This window comes from Zea mays, chromosome 4, assembly GCF_902167145.1.
Source record: "Zea mays cultivar B73 chromosome 4, Zm-B73-REFERENCE-NAM-5.0, whole genome shotgun sequence".
Classification (NCBI taxonomy): domain Eukaryota; kingdom Viridiplantae; phylum Streptophyta; class Magnoliopsida; order Poales; family Poaceae; genus Zea; species Zea mays.
The window spans coordinates 195,295,021-195,315,651 of record NC_050099.1 but is presented as its reverse complement, the minus strand read 5'-3'; positions in this window follow the sequence as shown (position 1 = coordinate 195,315,651).

The window sequence follows — 20,631 nt, the reverse complement described above, 5'->3', positions numbered from 1 at the left end:
CCTCTGCTTCTTGAATCAGTTCAGGCCCAAAGAATTGTCTCTCTCCAGTCTGATCCCAATATAAAGGAGTTCTGCACTTCCTCCCATATAAAGCTTCAAAAGGTGACATCTTCAGACTGGCCTGATGGCTATTGTTATAAGAGAACTCAGCATAAGGTAGACTCTTATCCCAACTACCACCATGCTTAAGGGCACAAGCTCTTAACATATCCTCCAGTACTTGGTTAGTCCTCTCAGTCTGCCCATCAGTCTGCGGATGGTAAGCCGAACTAAAATTTAATCTTGTATCCAATGACTCGTGCAACTTCTTCCAATATCGAGAGGTAAACTGCGATCCTCGATCAGACACGATCTTCTTTGGCACACCATGTAGGCAGACAATCCGTGCCATGTACAACTCTGCTAACTTGGCTCCAGAATATGTGGTCTTCACTGGAATAAAGTGGGCTACTTTAGTTAGCCTGTCCACAATCACCCATATAGAATCATATCCAGTAGACGTGCGGGGTAATCCAACAATGAAGTCCATGCCAATCTCTTCCCATTTCCACTCAGGTATCTTCAGTGGATGCAGTAGTCCGGCTGGCCTCTGGTGTTTAGCTTTAACTCTTTGGCATACATCGCACATAGCCACATGTGCAGCCACATCTCTCTTTAGTCCATACCACCAATACTTTTGCTTCAAATCCTGATACATCTTAGTACTCCCAGGATGAATAGAATAAACTGAATCATGTGCCTCCTTCAATATAGTTTCCCGAAGACTATCAATATCGGGAACACAGATCCGATTCTTGAACCATATCGTGCCTTGCTCATCCTCCGTGAATTCCGGAACTCGACCCACAATAATCAGATCCTTAATTTCTTTTATTTTAGCATCATCAAGTTGACCTTTGCGGATTTCTTGCTCCAAAGTAGGTTCCACATCAATCGTAACTCCTTTAGTATGAGCAACTATCCCCAGGTTGAGTCTCCTGAAGTCCTCGACAATCTCATCAGGTAGCTGGGCAACAATAGCTGAATGAACATGCTCCTTTCGACTCAAGGCATCTGCAACCAAATTTGCCTTGCCCGGGTGATAGTGAATCTCCAAATCATAATCCTTAATAAGCTCCAACCAACGGCGTTGCCTAAGGTTGAGATCCTTCTGAGTGAATATATACTTCAAACTCTTATGATCCGTATATACTTGGCACTTGGTCCCCATGATATAGTGTCTCCAAATCTTAAGCGCATGCACAACGGCTGTCAATTCCAAGTCATGAGTGGGGTAGTTCAATTCATGTTTCCGTAACTGACGAGACACATAGGCAATCACATGTCCTTCTTGCATAAGCACACATCCTAAGCCTTGGCCACATGCATCACAATAGATATCAAATCCTTTTTGTAGGTCGGGCATAACCAATACTGGTGGCGACATCAATCTTTTCTTCAATTGATCAAAGCTGTCTTGAAACTTCTCGTCCCACTTGAATTCTTTCCCTTTCTCCAAAAGCGATGTCATGGGCTTAGCAATCTTAGAAAATCCTTCAATAAATCTCCGATAATATCCTGCGAGTCCCAAGAAACTCCGAATCTCAGTAACTGTAGTGGGCACTCTCCACTCCATAATCTCCTTTACTTTAGCAGGATCCACAGCTATTCCTCCATTAGAAATAATATGACCAAGGAATGGCACCTTGTCAATCCAAAACTCGCACTTGCTGAACTTAGCATAGAGTTGATTATCTCGTAACTTCTGTAGCACCAACCTTAGATGTTGTTCATGATCACTTTCATTCTTAGAATAGATAAGAATATCGTCGATAAACACCACGACGAATCTGTCCAAATACTCCATAAACACTTTGTTCATCAAATTCATGAAATAAGCTGGTGCATTGGTTAATCCAAATGACATAACAATAAACTCATATAATCCATATCGAGTTGAGAAAGCCGTCTTGGGAATATCCGATGGTCTAATCCTCATCTGATGGTAACCCGATCGGAGATCAATCTTCGAGAATACCCTGGCACCTCTCATCTGACCAAATAAGTCCTCAATGCGGGGTAACAGGTACTTTTTCTTCACAGTGCCATCATTAAGGGTCCTATAATCCACGCACATCCCTTGCGATTCTTCTTTCTTCTGTACAATTAGAACTGGCGCTCCCCAAGGTGAGGAACTCAGACGAATGTACCCCGCTTCTTGTAACTCAATTAACTGCTTCTTAAGCTCCTTCAGTTCTTCTACAGCCATCCTGTATGGTCGTTTAGAAATAGGGGCAGTTCCAGGTAACAGATCAATCACAAACTCAACTTCCCTATCTAGTGGCATCCCTGGTAACTCTTCTAGAAAGACATCCGGAAAATCCTTAACCACACGGATGTTGTCACCAACAAACTCCTCATCTACTAAGAATGTCGCTAGTCTGATGGGGGTAGTTACTGCAACTTCAACTTCAAATCTTTGTCCTTTGGAACTGGTGAGTGCTACGGTTCCCTTAGCGCAGTGTATAAACTGTCTTTGCCCTCTTTTTTTTTAACCATGACATACCAAGGATCATGCATATAGTGCTCTCTTCTAACACTATAGGGGTAGTCCATCTGGGATAGAAATACAGGGTAAGAAAGGAAGAATTGTAGACAAGGCAGTGATTACGAAGCATGTTACTTCGAGGGATTTATTAGCTAAGTAGATTAGTGTGTCACCTACTAATGCTAATACATTACCTTATGGTGGAACATGCTAAGATGCCCGTCTATACTATTTCAATCAATCAAAGAAGCAAATCAAGCATTTATCATCAGAACAATCAACCAACATTTTTTTATAGAGAAAATAGTTTTAATTTTTGTCTTAGGTCTCCTATCTCTTAAAAAGTTCATAAATGTAGGATTCCAAGGTGTGAAATCCGTCTTGTATCAGAATAGAAAAGGTAAGAATGATCAGAGTAAAACAGTAGAAGGTGAGACAGGATCAAGATAAGTATAGAGAGAATCAGAGTAAGGTAAGTATAGAATGAATCAGAATAAGGTAAGTAGGTAAGGGTTTGTCCATTTCTAACTAAGTTTCGTCCTACAGTCAACATTTCCTCTGATACCACTTCTGTAACACCCGGTTTTAAAGGGACTAAACCGGGTGCATCTCATACATGCGCCAAGAAGACAACATATATAATAACAGAGTGTATAGAGATAAATGTCATAAAACATCAGAGTACTTATTACATAGCGGAAGACTTATTACAAAATAAAAGTGTAAACATAAAACGAACTAAGGATCGTCGGCGCCAATGTCGACTGAGAAACGCCACCTAGATCAGATCAAACTCCTCGCCTTGTAGCTCCTCCTGAACCACCTGCTCTTCTCCTGTGGGGGGGTGTGAGACAGCAAGAGTGAGCTCACATACGTTCATCGCTCAACAAGTTGTGGGGAATGATGTGGCATAAACTCACCAAAGGTGGGAGTTCATGTAGTGTAAGGCTAATCAATGGAATAAAGGCTGAGGCTGAGCATTGCTTTTATAAGTTGGTCAAAATTTTATTAGCAATTACTAAGTGTAAGTAAATACCAAACCTTAATAATAATAAAGAACAATAATAGTAAAATAATCCCAAATGTGATGCAAATGTCAAATTGAATTTAAGTTCCATAATTAATCATGTGAGGGTCCGAGCCGCTCTTGACCGTGAGCACGGCTAGTATACTAGTTTTACACTCTGCAGAGGTTGCGCATCTTTACCCACAAGTCGTGTATCCCATGTCGCCTGGGTTTGCAAGGCCCTTAGACACTACCGAGGTGAATGGCTAGGGATCCACTACGAGGCCTTTACAAAGTTCCACTAGCTTCCGAAAACCCGCTACAGTTTATAGGAAGATCCAGTACAGGGTTCCTGGCTGACAGCCATCGCAGCAAAATCAACCAGGGACCTCCCCGCACTGACCTCTCCCCTACTGCCCTTGCCCCTTTCGGGTAAGGTAGTCTTCCACTAGCTTTCCTAATTAGTCAGCCAAGGGCGTCCCATTATACCCTTGTGGTAGCACTGTTTTCCCGGGTGGTCGCTCCATGTTCCCATTAATTTAATGATCTTAACATGAACAATAATAATAACAAGTTAATAACAGAATAATCATGAATAGTGTATCTCCATACCCAATCCACATAAAGCAATAGCAAGTACTACCCAAAAATATTTCAGGGGTGAACAAGGTATAGAGGTAATCAAAACTGGGGTAACATAAAGGCTCCCATCAAAATTATCCTATGCAGATCATTAAAATTAATAAGAACATGGCTGGGAAAGTAAGTGATCAAGGGCACAACTTGCCTTTAATGAGCTCCTGCTCAGCTATCTCTACTTGTTGAAGCTCAGGTTCCACAGTGGGTTGCTCGTCTACTCGCATCAACACAATACATACATAGTGTAGCCAAAATCAACATCACACCAAACAGATGAATGAAATATACAGTAAAAATCTACACATTAAAATGAAACCATAGGAACTGGAATCACTAAATTTTGAGTTATAGAATTCAAGTTATGAATTTCCTAAGATTTAAGGTGATTATAATAGGATTAGATGATAAATTAATTTTCTAACAGAGTTCATGTCGAAACAGTGATTCTAAATGATAGAGAATATTATTACCAAATTTTAGGAATTGGAATGACTCAATTTGGAGCTAAAATGAATTTTCTATGAATTAACTAAGTTCTAGGAATTATTTTTGTATTAATAATACCTTTACTAATTCATTTATATGTTTTAAACGTGCTCTGGACTGGGCATCAATATCTGTGAAGCGCAGGGGCCTCGGGGATAAAATTCCAGAGACCCAGAGCACAGTGCCCGAGGACGGCGGGTTCATTCACTGAAACCCGAGGGGCTCTTAAGGAAATGTGCAGGGCCGAAGGGGTATGAAGCGGTCCTAGCCGTTCGATTCCCAACCGAGGGCCCAGATTAGATCTAATATATACCGAACCGGTAAGCGACACGAGCGCTCGGATCAACATCCAACGGCTCGAATTTAATGAAGCCGAGATCTCGCCGCGGCCCACGGATCTCAATCGCACGGCCCACATGAATCGACGTCATAATCAATCGTGAACCCTACGATCCAAATCTAATGGCCATGATCACCCTGAGTGAAACGATACACAGATTCTAATCTCAACCGTTGGCCGCCAGATCAACGGCTGGCGATCTCTCCCCTACCCCGAGCACCCGAGACGGCGGCGCCGCCCCGCGCCTACGGCGGAGGCCATGGCCGGCGGCCCAATTCCCGTGTTCCAGCCCCCCAAACCTAATTCCGAGCTGAGCTAGACGTAGAGGAGAGTAATACAGAGCGTAGGGAGTTGATTTTTACCTCGGATTTGGGGTAATGGCGGCACGACCCCGAGGTTGCGCGCCCGCGGGTCTCCGGTGAGGAATTCCGTGGCCTCTGTAGACACCCCTTCCTCACCGATGCCGCGGATATTTCCGCCACAACCAGATGAAGCCTCCGCACTCTCCAAGACCGACCGAGGTGGCGACGAAGAGCGGTCCGACGTCGAGCTCGCGGTGACCGAACACCCGTAAGCGACCCTCCTCACGATTCGCGTAGCGGAGCTGTGCCCTGGCCGTCACAGTGATGAAATAGGGCAGGGGAGGTGCGGCGCGTGGGTCCTTATGCCCCGGGGCGCGCGGAAGACTCCGTCCCCAACTCCCCGATCGATCCGCGCGAGTTCGTTGTAACGCCCGAACGCGAACTATGCGGTGAGGAAGACTCTGACCGCGTGGGTCCCGCCAATCAGTGGAACACGGCCGCGCGAGGTGGGGAGCAGGCAGTCCTGACGCGTCGGGCCCACCAACCAGTGAGATACCGCAGCGCGCGCGTGTGGGAGGTTAGATGGGCCGCGCATTATAGTTTTCCTGGGTGGGCCGAATTAGATCCCGCGGCCCAGGTTGGCTTTTAATTCTTTTTCTTTTATCTTTTTCTTTTTTTTTCTTTTATTTTCTCCTTTCTCCATTCTTTCACAAATTCAAATTTAAATCCTAATTTGAATTCAAACTTGTGTCAAGTTTATTCTTAATTTATAATGTGACTTTAAAAGTATTAAATTTTGGAAATATATATTAATTTTCTTTACACTTATATTCTTTCCTCTTCCCATTTTCATTTCCAAACCCTAATTACCATTTGGGTTTCAATTTCATTTATCTCTTGTTATGCCTTGATTAGTAGTGTTGAGATGGTTGTTAATATTTAAATGCATAACAAACAAAACTCCAACGAGATGCACTTCTTTTATTTTAGTGTCTTTGGTTTGATTTAATCACTCTTCAATTTATGTATGCTCTGTTCATGATGCAAATAAGGCACATAAAATGAGGAAATCTCCATATAATGCTTTTATATCATTTTGAGTATTACATTGCAACTGCTGTCTGGTGTAATTGCAACTGCTGGTCTGGTGTGATTGCAACTTATGTGAAGAGGTTGAGCCGTTCGCGGAGAAAGAGGGCCGTGGGCGGGAAAGTGAAAAGGTTCTGTCGGGAGCGTGCGGGAGGGACGAAGACATGCGGGAGGGACGAAGACGGCCTGGGTGGGACGGTTGGCTCGGACCTGGGGCGTAGGTTCGGTCTGGGTGCATTCTCTATATTGAATGCACCCAGGTGTAATATATAAATACAGTATATATATATATTACAGGTATAACGGAGCCTGGGTGTCGGCGTTTCGAGACCGGGGGGTCCCTAAGCCGACGAGTGAGTGTGCCGCGTGCCCCAGCCCAGATGGGTCGAGCGCGTGGGCGAGCGCGAAGGGGGGAGAGCGAGGTGGCCGGAGACGGGCGTGAGAGAGGTGGAAATCTCGCGGCCTTCATGTTCGACCCGCGCCCAGGTCGGGTGCGCTTGCAGTAGGGGGTTACAAGCGTCCACGCGGGTGAGGGAGGCGAGCGGCCCCAAGAGAGCGCCTGTCCCGTCCTCGTCCCCGCGCGGCCAACCTTCTCTAAGAAGCCCCTGGTCCTTCCTTTTATAGTCGCAAGGAGAGGATCCAGGTGTACAATGGGGGTGTAGCGGAGTGCTACGTGTCTAGCGGAGGGAGAGCTAGCGCCCTAAGTACATGCCAATGTGGCAGCCGGAGAGATCTTGGCACCCTGCTGGTGTGATGTCATGGCTGTCGGAGGAGCAACGGAGCCTGGCGGAGGGACAGCTGTCGAAGCGGTTGAGTCCTTGCTGACGTCCCCCTGCTTCCGTAAGGGAGCTGAGAGCCGCCGTCGTCACAGGGTTAGCGGGGCGCCATCATTGCCTATCTGGCGGAGCTAGCCGGATGGGACACCGGTCTTGTTCTCTGCGGCCCGAGTCGGCTCGGGGCAGGGTGATGATGGCGCTTCCTGTTGACGTGGCGGGCCTGTGCCCTAGGTCGGGCGACGTGGAGGCTCCTCCGAAGCCGAGGTCGAGTCTGTCTTCCATGGCCGAGGCCGAGCCCGAGCCCCTGGGTCGGGCGAGGCGGAGGTTGTTCGGCAGAGGCCAGGGCGGAGTCCGAGCCCTGGGGTCGGGCGAACCGGAGTTCGTCATCTTCTGGGGCCTAGCCCGAGTCCGAGCCCTGGGTCGGGCGGAGCGGAGTTCGCCGTCTTCCGGGGCTTAGCCCGAGTCCGAGCCCTGGGTCGGGCGGAGCGGAGTTCGCCGTCTTCCGGGGCTTAGCCCGAGTCCGAGCCCTAGGTCGGGCGGAGCGGAGTTCGCCGTCTTCCGGGGCTTAGCCCGAGTCCGAGCCCTGGGTCGGGCGGAGCGGAGTTCGCCGTCTTCTGGGGCTTAGCCCGAGTCCGAGCCCTGGGTCGGGCAGAGCGGAGTTCGCCGTCTTCCGGGGCTTAGCCCGAGTCCGAGCCCTGGGTCGGGCGGAGCGGAGTTCGCCGTCTTCTGGGGCTTAGCCCGAGTCCGAGCCCTGGGTCGGGCGGAGCGGAGTTCCCTATTGCGCCTTTGGCAGGGCCTGACTGCCTGTCAGTCTCACTCTGTCAAGTGCACTGCAGTCGGAGTGGCGCAGGCGGCGCTGTCCTTCTGTCAGTCCGGTCAGTAGAGCGGCGAAGTGACGGCGGTCACTTCGGCTCTGCCGGGGGCGCACGTCAGGATAAAGGTGTCAGGCCACCTTTGCGTTAAATGCTCCTGCGACTTGGTCGGTCGGTGCGGCGATTTAGTCAGGGTTGCTTCTTAGCGAAGGCAAGGCCTCGGGCGAGCCAGAGATGTGTCCGCCGTTAAAGGGGGGCCTCGGGCGAGACGGAAATCCCTAGGGGTCGGCTGCCCTTGCCCGAGGATAGGCTCGGGCGAGGCGTGATCGAGTCGCTCGTACGGACTGATCCCTGACTTAATCGCACCCATCAGGCCTCTGCAGCTTTATGCTGATGGGGGTTACCAGGTGAGAATTAGGCGTCTTGAGGGTACCCCTAATTATGGTCCCCGACAGTAGCCCCCGAGCCTCGAAGGGAGTGTTAGCACTCGCTTGGAGGCTTTCGTCGCACTTTTTTGCAAGGGGACCAGCCTTTCTCGGTTGCATTTTGTTCCGGTGAATGCGCGCGAGCGCACCCGCCGGGTGTAGCCCCCGAGGCCTCGGAGGAGTGGTTTCACTCCTTCGAGGTCTTAATGCCTTGCGTAATGCTTCGGCTGGTCTGGTGGTTCCCTCATGCGAACTGGCCGTAGCCCGGGTGCACGGTCGGGGCCCAAGTTCTCGGGCTGGTATGTTGACGCTGTCAACGGTTCGGCCGGAACCGGGTTTGCGAGAGCAGCCCCCGAGCCTCCGCACAGGGCAAGAGGGCGATCAGGGACAGACTCGGCTTTTTTACATACGCCCCTACGTCGCCTTTCCGCAAGGAGGAGGGGGGAGTGCGCCATGTTACCCTCGATGGGCACCGAACATGGTGTCTCCGGTGAGCTGCAGGCGGGTGATCCGAGTGGACATCCGTGCCCCGTTCGTTGGGGGTCGGCTAGGGGCCCAGAGGCACGCCCAAAAGTACCTGCAGGTGATCTGCCGGACCCGGTCCCCTGGCGACGGGGTCCGAGGGCTCGATGCCTCCCTCTGATGGGATTCCGTTACAAGATCGCTCCCGCTGGTCTCGGAAATGTCCTAGGGTACCTCGGGAGCGCAGCCCGAGCCTTGGTTATGTATCGAACGTACCCCTGGTCATCCCTCGCTCGGTGTCTGAGGCGACTGTGAACCCTTCGGGGGCCAGCCTTCGAACCCCTGATCAGTAATGGGCGCGGAGCCCGAGTAGCCTGAGGCGGCCGTGGAGCCCTTCGGGGGGCCGGCCTTCGAACCTCTGACCAGTAGTGGGTGTAGGGCCCACGCGATCTGAGGCGACTGTTGAACCCCTCGGAGGGCCAGTCTTCGAACCTCTGATCAGTAGGGGGGCTCGGAGCCCGGTTCCTTCGCAGGGAAGGATTCCTTTCGGGGTATCCCCCTTTCCCGGTCCCTGTTGCAAGAGATAGAGAAAGAGGAAAAAAGGAAAAGGATGTGAAATCGAACGACGTGGCGTACCTTTTTTGGCGCGGTTATTACGGCGAAGGCGAAGCGTCGCCCGCTTCTCCTGCCAGACGCGCCGCCTGTCCCGCCGCGGAGTTAATGCGACGGGGCGAGTAGTTGGCAGGGCGGCCATTGCGCGTGCGCGAGCCGTTTGAGGAACGGCTGTTTCGCTTCGCGTTTTTTGAATCCCGCGTCCGGTCCGGGCGGAGCGCTGGAAACGGTCTCGCCCTGGTCTTTATATACTCGGGAGGGGGTCTGGTGACGGTTCTTCGCTCCGCTTCCTGCCTCTTCCTTTAGGTTTTCGCAACCCGAGAAACTTTAGCCAGAGAAGAGGAAAACTGCCCTTCCTGCCCCTTGCGCCGCCATCCCTTCCGTTTTGGTGATGGCCGATCGGGTGACCATAATCTCCCCGCGCGATCCGTGGCCCTTTTCCACGGTGACGGCGAGCGATCTGGAGGAGCTGGTCGGCGAGGGTTTGCTTCGCCCCCTCACCGATGAGCAGCGACCAGAATGGATTCCTCCCGTGGGCGGAGTCGCTCCATCCCCACCGCCGGGGTACGTCGTGAGCTTCGTCTCCTTCCACGAGCGGGGATTCGGTGTGCCGACGGGCCGCTTTATGCGGGCAATCCTGTTCCATTATGGGGTGGAGTTGCATAACCTCACCCCCAACTCCATCTCGCAGGCCGCTATCTTCGTAGCGGTGTGCGAAGGGTATTTGGGATCGCCCCCCATTGGGATTTGTGGACTCATCTCTTCTTCGCCGAGCTTTTCGCCGAGCTTTTCGCCTTGCCGACGGGGGAGAGGAAGGTCCGTGCAGCGGTGCAGGCCGGCGGCTGCACTCTCTTGCTGAGGCAGTCGCGGGCGTCGCAGTACATTCCTGCCATCCTCGCGTCCTCGAACAAGGGGTGGCAGCGCCGGTGGTTCTACCTCCGGAATGATGGTGAGTTGCTCCCGCCGTTCTCCCAGCGAGTAGTCACCGCTGCCACCGACGCCTGGCGTCACGGGACCCCGCACGAGAGACAGAAGAACCTCGAACCCCTTCTCCAGGCCCTGAAGGCGTTGCGGGAGGGGGGACTCACCGCTGCGGGAGTGGTTGCCGCCATCCACCGTCGGAGGGTGCTTCCCTTGGCGGAGCGGCGGCTGCCGCTTTGGGAGATGACCCCGGAGGCTGACTGGGAGGGGTCACGAATGTCCCCTGATCCTCTTCCCTTCGACGCCCTCCAATGGCGGGTGTCGGCTGCGATGGGGAAGCCGGACTCCCACGCCTACTCCCAGCTTCGGATGCGCCCCGACCAGGGGTGCGTAACTCTGGTGAGTGTTCGCTCCTTCCTTCTTCATACATTGGGTTGCTCCTGGTTCTTATGATCGGGTTTCCTTCTCCCCTTCTTTAGGAGGTGGGGTGGCACAAACCCTCCCTGCCACGGGTCCCGGAGGACGCGGTGGACCGGGCAGCGAGGCGGGTCGCCGCGGAGGAGAAGTAGAAGAAGAAGGACGCGGAGAAGGCCCGGGCCTGTGAGCGGAGGCGGGCTCGGGACGCCTTGGAGAAGCGTCGTCGCCAGCAGGAGAGGGAAGGACTCCCGAGGGAGCCGTCGCCGGAGACGCCCGACGACGACGATGACGACGATGATGAGGAGGAGGACGACATGGCCGCCCGTCTCGGCCTCAGCCCCGGCTTGGGGTGTGGCCAGGAGCCGTTGAGCCAGCCCCCGGGCGGGCCGACACCGTCAGTCCCCGGAGTCGGGGCGTCGGGGTCCCGGCCCGAGGCACGGGGGCGACCCGAGAGGTCACCTGACCCCTCGGCCGGAGGAGCTGAGGTGGCTCCGGAGGGCCAGGTCAGGGCATCTGCTCCCGAGGGGCCACCGCTCGTACCGGCAGCGCATGGGGGTGACCCTCAAGTCATCGCGACCGCGCCCGGGCAATCTGCTCCCCGGGCGTCCAAAGCAAGGGTGGCGCCGAAGTTGACGGTGAAGCGGACCTCGGCGGCTGTTTCGGGAGCCGGGATCCAAGAAACCTCCCCCCAGGCGCGGTGGATCATGGCCCGAAGTGGGTGAGTATCTCGGAATGTCTTCGTCTTGGCTTCCCATTCATATGTCTGGGCCGTGATTTTCCTTTTCTTTTTCTTTTTTTTATATCCAGCAAGCGAAGCCATGGCCAGACCGACCTGGCACCCCGGAAGGCCCTTAAGACGGCGCCGGACTGCGCGGCCAGCGCCGCCCCGGGCCTTGTCGTTCAGCCGACCCTTTCGCAGGGCGTTCCACCGCAGGGGGCTCGGGCGTCGCCTGTCTCTGGGGAGCGGGTTCCCGAGGCTGGCTCTTCTGTCGAGGCGGCCATCTTGATAGGGGAGGCAGCTGACGCCGACGTGGTCCCGAGCCCGCCTGTCGTGCCGGCCATGCCGGCGCCTGCCGCTACCGAAGTCGCCGTCGTCCCAGTCGGAGAGCGACCGGTTGCTGCCAGTGTCGGGATGGCTGATGCGTCGGCGCCCAGTGCCTCAGAAGAGGTGGGCGTGGACGCGCGATCCGCCCAGCTGGGCGGCAGCCTCATCGCTGTGCGGCGGAGCCCCGAGGCCCGGCGCCAGTTGCTCTGATTCTGGACCCGCGAGGCCTCGGACCCTGTCTTCGTCCTCGACGATGAACAGGAGGACCAGTCCTGGGATGAGCTCCGCGAGCATGCTGAGGCAATGGTGGGGTCGCTCCGGTCGTCGCTGGAGGTTTTCTGCAGGGACGTCCCCAAAATCCTCCAGGTAGCGGTTTCAGGCATACCTTTTCCTTTCTGTGAGCGAGACGTTCGTCGTGACGCCTTGTTTCCCTCCCCCAGGATCTGACGGACCGGAGCGCCGCCAAGTCGTCGTTCATCCGCCGCGAGGTCGGTGTCTGGGGCTCGCTGCGATCCCTGAGGACCTCGCTCGCCGGGGCTACTGCGCGCCTTTCTCAGCAGGATGCCAAGGTAGCGGACCTCCAGTTGCTCTGCGCTGACCTGAGAGCCGAGGCGGCAGTAGCGCGCGCGGAGGCGCAACGGCAGCGGTCGGAGTTCATCCAGGTTGTCGAGGAGCGGGACCAATCTCGGGGTCGGGCTGCCGAGGCCGAAAGCCGGGCTGAGACTCTCGCGGCCGACCTAGCCGCAGCCCAGGCCGCGGCCTCGGAGCAGCGTGCCCGAGCCGGAGGTACGCCTTGGCCGTCCCTGGTTCTTGTTCTTGTCTGTTTCCTCTGCTTGTGCTTGAGGTCTTTCTTCTGGTTGTTCGCAGAGCTCGAGTCCGCCCTTGACGAGTCCGCCAAGGCGCTCGCCGAGGCTCTTGCCGGAGCTGCCGAGCAGAGGGAAGCTGACCTCACGGCCATGTCCGAGGCCGTCTCGGACGTTTATCGGATCCTCGGCTCCGGCGACGTCCCTTCAGGAAGCTCCCCTCAAAGCCGCCTCCAAGCCTTGGGTGATCACGCGCGCGGCAGAGTCCGCGAGGCGCTACACCACGGCGTCAGGCGGGCCTTCGCCGTGCTCGCTTCCCATTACGTTGTGGACCTGGAACGGGTTAGTGAGGGGTATTGTCTCCCTGACGAAGACGAAGCTGCCCTAGCGGAAGTTCAGCGGCTCGACGCGGTCGCCGCAGGTCCGAGCGCGGCGCTGGCGACCACCTTTGAGGCGGAGATCCTCCCCCCTGCGCCGTCGCCGGAAGCCGAGATGGACCTTACCGACGGCGGGGACGGAACTGAGGGCGCGGCTCCTTCCCAAGGCGGCGCCTAACTCTTGTTGGAACAGTTTCTGTTGGATGTGTGTCTCACCGCGGCCGCTAAGGCCTGAACACTTTGTCTTTCTTGCATGAAGTCGTACTCTCCTTTCTTTCAATTTGCGTGTCCGGCCTAGCTTGTCAATAATAGGGTGGCTTCCCGAGTTGGGTCATTTTTCGTGGCAGGTGATGAGTGAGGTGTCCCTAACCCGGAGGCACAGGAGTTCCTCGGCTCGGTCGGCCTCACCACTTACATGTACCCACGTTCGCTCCTCGGGACCCTGCTTCTGACATAGCCGGGAGAACGCAAAAGCCCCTTTTTGATCGAATTTTTTTGATGCGGAGAAGTACACCCAATCTCGACGCAAAGGGGTTCCCCTTTTTAGCCCCCGAGGGAGGGTCGGGCTCTGCCGAGGCGAGGCCGACCCTTCCTTGACGACTGAGGCGCAGAGGCTGCCTAACGGGTCGGGCCCCGGCCCGAATATCTGGCGGGTGCTTGGCGACATCCCTCGGTATGCCGGGCATGTCCGAGGGACTCCACGCAAAGACGTCGGCGTTTGCGCGGAGAAAGTCGACGAGCACTGCTTCCTATTTGGGGTCGAGCCCGGAACCGATCCGGATCTGCTTGGAGGTGTCGCCACTGGGGTCGAGAGGGACGGCCTTAACCGTCTCCGCTGGCTCGAAGTTGCCGGCATGACGCTTCACGTCTGGCACCTCTTTGGAGAGGTTCTCCAGGTCGGCGATGAGGGCCTCGGACTCGGCGAGGGCCTCGGCGTACTCCACGCACTCCACGTCGCATTCGAACGCGTGTTTGTACGTGGGGCCGATGGTGATGACCCCGTTGGGGCCCGGCATCTTGAGCTTCAGGTAGGTGTAGTTGGGGACGGCCATGAACTTCGCGTAGCATGGCCTCCCCAGTACCGCGTGGTAGGTTCCTCGGAACCCGACCACCTCGAACGTCAAGGTCTCCCTTCGGAAGTTGGAGGGCGTTCCGAAGCAGACGGGAAGGTCGAGTCGTCCGAGGGGCTGGACGCGCTTCCCAGGGATGATCCTGTGGAAGGGCGCAGCGCCTGCTCGGACGGAGGACAGATCGACGCGCAGGAGCCTGAGGGTCTCGACGTAGATGATGTTGAGGCAGCTGCCCCCGTCCATTAGGACCTCGGTGAGCCTGACGTCGCCGATGATAGGGTCGACGACGAGCGGATATTTCCCCGGGCTCGGCACGTGATCGGGGTGGTCAGCTTGGTCGAAGGTGATGGGCTTGTCGGACCAGTCTAGGTAGACTGGCGCCGCCACCTTCACCGAGCAGACCTCCCGGCGCTCTTGCTTGCGATGCCGAGCCGAGGCATTCGCCACATGCCCACCGTAGATCATGAAGCAGTCGCGGACCTCGGGGAACTCTCCTGCTTGGTGATCTTCCTTTTTGTCGTCGTCGTGGGCCCTGCCACCCTCTGCGGGTGGCCCGGCCCTGTGGAAGTGGCGCCGAAGCATGACGCACTCCTCGAGGGTGTGCTTGACGGGCCCCTGATGGTAGGGGCACGGCTCCTTGAGCATCTTGTCGAAGAGGTTAGCACCTCCGGGGGGCTTCCGAGGGTTCTTGTACTCGGCGGCGGCGACAAGGTCCGCGTCGGCGGCGTCGCGTTTCGATTGCGACTTCTTCTTGCCTTTCTTCTTGGCGTCGCGCGGAGTAGACGCCTCGGGAGCCTCTTCCGATGGGCGGCCCTGGGGCTGCTTGTCCTTTCGGAAGATAGCCTCGACCGCCTCCTGGCCAGAGGCGAACTTGGTGGCGATGTCCATCAGCTCGCTCGCCCTGGTGGGGGTCTTGCGACCCAACTTACTCACCAGGTCGCGGCAGGTGGTGCCGGCAAGGAACGCGCCGATGACATCCGAGTCGGTGATGTTGGGCAGCTCGGTGCGCTGCTTCGAGAATCGCCGGATGTAGTCCCGGAGTGACTCTCCCGGCTGTTGCCGGCAGCTTCGGAGGTCCCAGGAATTTCCGGGGCGCACGTACGTGCCCTGGAAATTGCCGGCGAAGGCTTGGACCAAGTCATCCCAGTTGGAGATCTGCCCCGGAGGCAGGTGCTCCAACCAGGCGCGAGCAGTGTCGGAGAGGAACAGGGGGAGGTTGCGGATGATGAGGTTGTCGTCGTCCGTTCCACCCAGTTGGCAGGCCAGGCGGTAGTCTGCGAGCCACAGTTCCGGTCTTGTTTCCCCCGAGTACTTTGTGATAGTAGTCGGGGGTCGGAACCGGGTCGGGAACGGCGCCCGTCGGATGGCCCGACTGAAGGCCTGCGGACCGGGTGGTTTGGGCGAGGGACTCCGATCCTCCCCGCTGTCTTAGCGTCCCCCACGCCTGGGGTGGTAGCCTCGGCGCACCCTTTCGTCGAGGTGGGCCCGACGGTCGCGACGATGGTGCTCGTTGCCGAGGTGGCTCGGGGCTGCAGGCGCGGTGTTGCGCGTGCGCCCGGTGTAGACCGAGGCTTCCCGCATGAATCGGGAAGTCGCGGCATGAGGTTCCGAGGGGTATCCCTGCCTTCGGGAGGCAGAGCTCTCGGCCCGTCGGGCCGTAGCGCCTTCCAGGAGATTCTTGAGCTCTCCCTGGATTCGCCGACCCTCGGTGGTTGATGGCTCCGGCATCGCGCGGAGGAGCATCGCTGCGGCTGCCAGGTTCTGACCGACCCCGCTGGATGCGGGCGGCGGCCTGACCCTGACGTCGTTGGCGACGCGGTGCTGGAAACCTTGGGGCAGGTGACGCATTTCTCCGGCTGGGGGTTGGCCCGCCCATACCTGCCCGACGTCCCGACGGATCGGCTCAAGCGCTCCTGCTCCCTCATCGAGCCTGACCTGTGCCCCGCGGACTTGCTCGAGCTGTGGGTCGTGACCCCCCGCCGGAACGGGGACCACAGCTAGCTCCCGCGGGATGTCGACGCGAGGCACCGGCCTAGGAAGATCACCGTCCTCCGGCATGCCGAGATGGTTGCCTTCGGAGGGATCCCCTAGCTCGACGTGGAAACATTCGCGGCTTGGGCCGCTGTCCTCGTCGTCAAGGCTGCGGCTACCGTCGGAACAGTCGGAGAGGCAGTAGTCACATGCGGTCATAAAGTCCCGCATGGCACTGGGGTTGCCAAATCCGGAGAAATCCCAACAGATGCTGGGATCGTCGTCTTCCTCGGACCCAGAGGGCCCGTAGGTCGAGACGTCCGTCAACCGGTCCCAAGGCGACCGCATACGAAACCCCAGAGGGGTTGCACTCGCCTCAACGAGAGCGCCCGCCAAAGCAAGGTCGCTAGGCGGGTTGAGGCCGAGTCGAAATGACGTAAGATGGGAATCACTCAGTACCTTTTGGTCGACGAGGAGCGACATAGTCGCGTCGGGGACTGGTTGCACCGTCGTCTCAGGTACGAGGGCGACGTCCTGCAAGCTCTCCGCGAGTGCGCTGGCGTCGTCCACTTGCCCAGGATTGGCGTGTTGCGGGGGGACGACGCTCGCCTTCGTCTCGAACGCGAGGTCGACGTCTGACGTGCCCCCCGTTGGGGCGCTGGGGACGTCGATTCGCTCGACAGCTGACGAAGCGCGGCCTCCCGCTTGGCCTTGGTTGCCCCGCCTCCTCCTCCGTTGGCGGGGGAGAGGACGGGACGAGCTCGAATGTTGTTCTTCCACCATGCGGGGAAGACGTCATGGATTCCGCCGCCGGCGGGCGGGTTGTCGGCCGCCATCGTCGTTGTCGCGTGGCGGTGGAAGGAGTATCATGTCGTAGCTGCCGTCGAAGGACATGAACTCAAGACTCCCAAAACGGAGCACCGTCCCGGGCCGGAGAGGTTGCTGGAGACTGCCCATCTGGAGCTTGACGGGAAGCTGTTCGTCAGCACGCAGCAGGCCCCTACCTGGCGCGCCAACTGTCGGCGTTTCGAGACCGGGGGGTCCCTAAGCCGACGAGTGAGTGTGCCGCGTGCCCCAGCCCAGATGGGTCGAGCGCGTGGGCGAGCGCGAAGGGGGGAGAGCGAGGTGGCCGGAGACGGGCGTGAGAGAGGTGGAAATCCCGCGGCCTTCGTGTTCGTCCCGCGCCCAGGTCGGGTGCGCTTGCAGTAGGGGTTACAAGCGTCCACGCGGGTGAGGGAGGCGAGCGGCCCCAAGAGAGCGTCTGTCCCGTCCTCGTCCCCGCGCGGCCAACCTTCTCTAAGAAGGCCCTGGTCCTTCCTTTTATAGTCGCAAGGAGAGGATCCAGGTGTACAATGGGGGTGTAGCGGAGTGCTACGTGTCTAGCAGAGGGAGAGCTAGCGCCCTAAGTACATGCCAATGTGGCAGCCGGAGAGATCTTGGCACCCTGCTGGTGTGATGTCGTGGCTGTCGGAGGAGCAACGGAGCCTGGCGGAGGGACAGCTGTCGGAGCGGTTGAGTCCTTGCTGACGTCCCCCTGCTTCCGTAAGGGAGCTGAGAGCTGCCGTCGTCACAGGGTTAGCGGGGCGCCATCATTGCCTATCTGGTGGAGCTAGCCGGATGGGACACCGGTCTTGTTCTCTGCGGCCCGAGTCGGCTCGGGGCAGGGTGATGATGGCGCTTCCTGTTGACGTGGCGGGCCTGTGCCCTAGGTCGGGCGACGTGGAGGCTCCTCCGAAGCCGAGGTCGAGTCTGTCTTCCATGGCCGAGGCCGAGCCCGAGCCCCTGGGTCGGGCGAGGCGGAGGTTGTTCGGCAGAGGCCAGGGCGGAGTCCGAGCCCTGGGGTCGGGCGAAGCGGAGTTCGTCATCTTCTGGGGCCTAGCCCGAGTCCGAGCCCTGGGTCGGGCGGAGCGGAGTTCGCCATCTTCCGGGGCTTAGCCCGAGTCCGAGCCCTGGGTCGGGCGGAGCGGAGTTCGTCGTCTTCCGGGGCTTAGCCCGAGTCCGAGCCCTAGGTCGGGCGGAGCGGAGTTCGCCGTCTTCCGGGGCTTAGCCCGAGTCCGAGCCCTGGGTCGGGCGGAGCGGAGTTCGCCGTCTTCCGGGGCTTAGCCCGAGTCCGAGCCCTGGGTCGGGCGGAGCGGAGTTCGCCGTCTTCCAGGGCTTAGCCCGAGTCCGAGCCCTGGGTCGGGCGGAGCGGAGTTCGCCGTCTTCCGGGGCTTAGCCCGAGTCCGAGCCCTGGGTCGGGTGGAGCGGAGTTCCCTATTGCGCCTTTGGCAGGGCCTGACTGCCTGTCAGTCTCACTCTGTCAAGTGCACTGCAGTCGGAGTGGCGCAGGCGGCGCTGTCCTTCTGTCAGTCCGGTCAGTGGAGCGGCGAAGTAACGGCGGTCACTTCGGCTCTGCCGGGGGGCGCGCGTCAGGATAAAGGTGTCAGGCCACCTTTGCGTTAAATGCTCCTGTGACTTGGTCGGTCGGTGCGGCGATTTAGTCAGGGTTGCTTCTTAGCGAAGGCAAGGCCTCGGGCGAGCCGGAGATGTGTCCGCCGTTAAAGGGGGGCCTCGGGCGAGACGGAAATCCCTAGGGGTCGGCTGCCCTTGTCCGAGGATAGGCTCGGGCGAGGCGTGATCGAGTCGCTCGTACGGACTGATCCCTGACTTAATCGCACCCATCAGGCCTCTGCAGCTTTATGCTGATGGGGGTTATCAGCTGAGAATTAGGCGTCTTAAGGGTACCCCTAATTATGGTCCCCGACACTGGGCTTCTAATAGTTAAAGGAAGCCTAAGTCGATCATCCCTGCAACCTGGTTTAACCCAGCGCACCGACTGGACCAGGCTGTCGGTTGCACCACCCGCGCCTACGTCTGTGCGCGCAAAAAAGGAATGCATGCATGAGTCAAACACGTCCCCTTACATGCGCATAAATTTAGGAAAGATATGTGTGACGGTTTCTATTTTTAAATGCTTTATTTCCTCTATAAATTTAGGATCGCTGCAACAGCCATGCAACTAGACTCGTAAGTACCATTTTATGATATATGCTGCTACTAAATATGCTATCCTGTGTAAATAATTATGCAATTTAGTATACTGCGTAAAAATCTGTTACCAGCTGCATGCACACGAATTTATGATAAAAATAATGTGCAATGAAAGGAAATGAATTGCACGCATAGAAACAAAAAATCATATTTAATGTTTTATTTCCTTCATAAATATAGGATCCCTCGAATAGTCATGCAGCTAAACACATTAGATCTAGTTTATGATATATATTGATACAAATTATACTACATGGTGTAGCTATTTATGCAATTCGTTACACTGCGTAAAAAATCTGGCATGTTGTTCACTGGTGGACGCATCTCCGGGTTGGAGCGTAATAACCTTAAGTTTTGAGCATAAAATCCTTCAATTATAAGCGTAAATACCGAGCCAATGTGAGAGGTTGATAGCTCTAGTAGGTTGTTATTACGATCCTATTTTTATGGCAGATCCGAAAAACATGGCAGTCGCATGCATGCGGTTATACAGATCCAAAAATTATGGCAAAATGCATGCATGAGCCAAACACGTTCCCTTGCGTGCGCGTAAATTTAGGAAAGATATGTGTGGCGGTTTCTATTTTAAATGCTTTATTTCCTACATAAATTTAAGATCGCTGTAACAGCCATGCAGCTAGACTCGTAATGACCATTTTATGATATATATATACTGATACTAAATATGTCACACTGTGTAGATAATTATGCAATTTGATATACTGCGTAAAAATCTGTTACCAACTGCATGCACACGAATTTATGATGGAAAGAATATGCAATGAAAGGAAATGAATTGCATGCATAAAGACAAAAAATCGCATTTAATGTTTTATTTTCTTCGTAAATATAGGATCCCTCCAACAGCCATGCAGCTAAACGCATTAGAACTAATTTATGATATATACTGATACAAATTATACTACACGGTGTAAGTATTTATGCAATTCGTTACACTGCGTACAAAATCTGGCATGTTGTTCACTGGTGGACACATCTCCGGGTGGAGCGTAAAAACCTTAAGTTTTGAGCATAAAATCCCTCAATTATAAGTGTAAATACCGAGTCAATGTGAGAGGTTGATAGCTCTAGTAGGTTGTTATTACTATCCTATTTTTATGACAGATCCGAAAATATGGCAACCGCATGCATGCGGTTTCTATTTTTATACAGATCCAAAAATTATGGCAAAAATCATGAGAGTTTCCATTGCATGCGCGCAAATTACGAACAACATAAATCAAGGAATTGCATTTCCAATGTGCATGCAGTAAACTGATATACGAACTCCGTGTTTAAGCATAAAATCGTACAGTTTTTGGCGTAAATAATACATGTGGTAGACATAAAACACAATAATCGAAAAGAAAACTACGCCAGATCGGAGGATGTCACGCGCGATCATCGTTGCGCGCATCTCGGGCCTTCCGTGACGCCGCTCGCTCGAAGATCGCGCCTCATGCGTCGCCGTCGCTACTCGCACGTCGACGGGCGTCGCTTGCTCGCCGGCCTTGGAAGTGC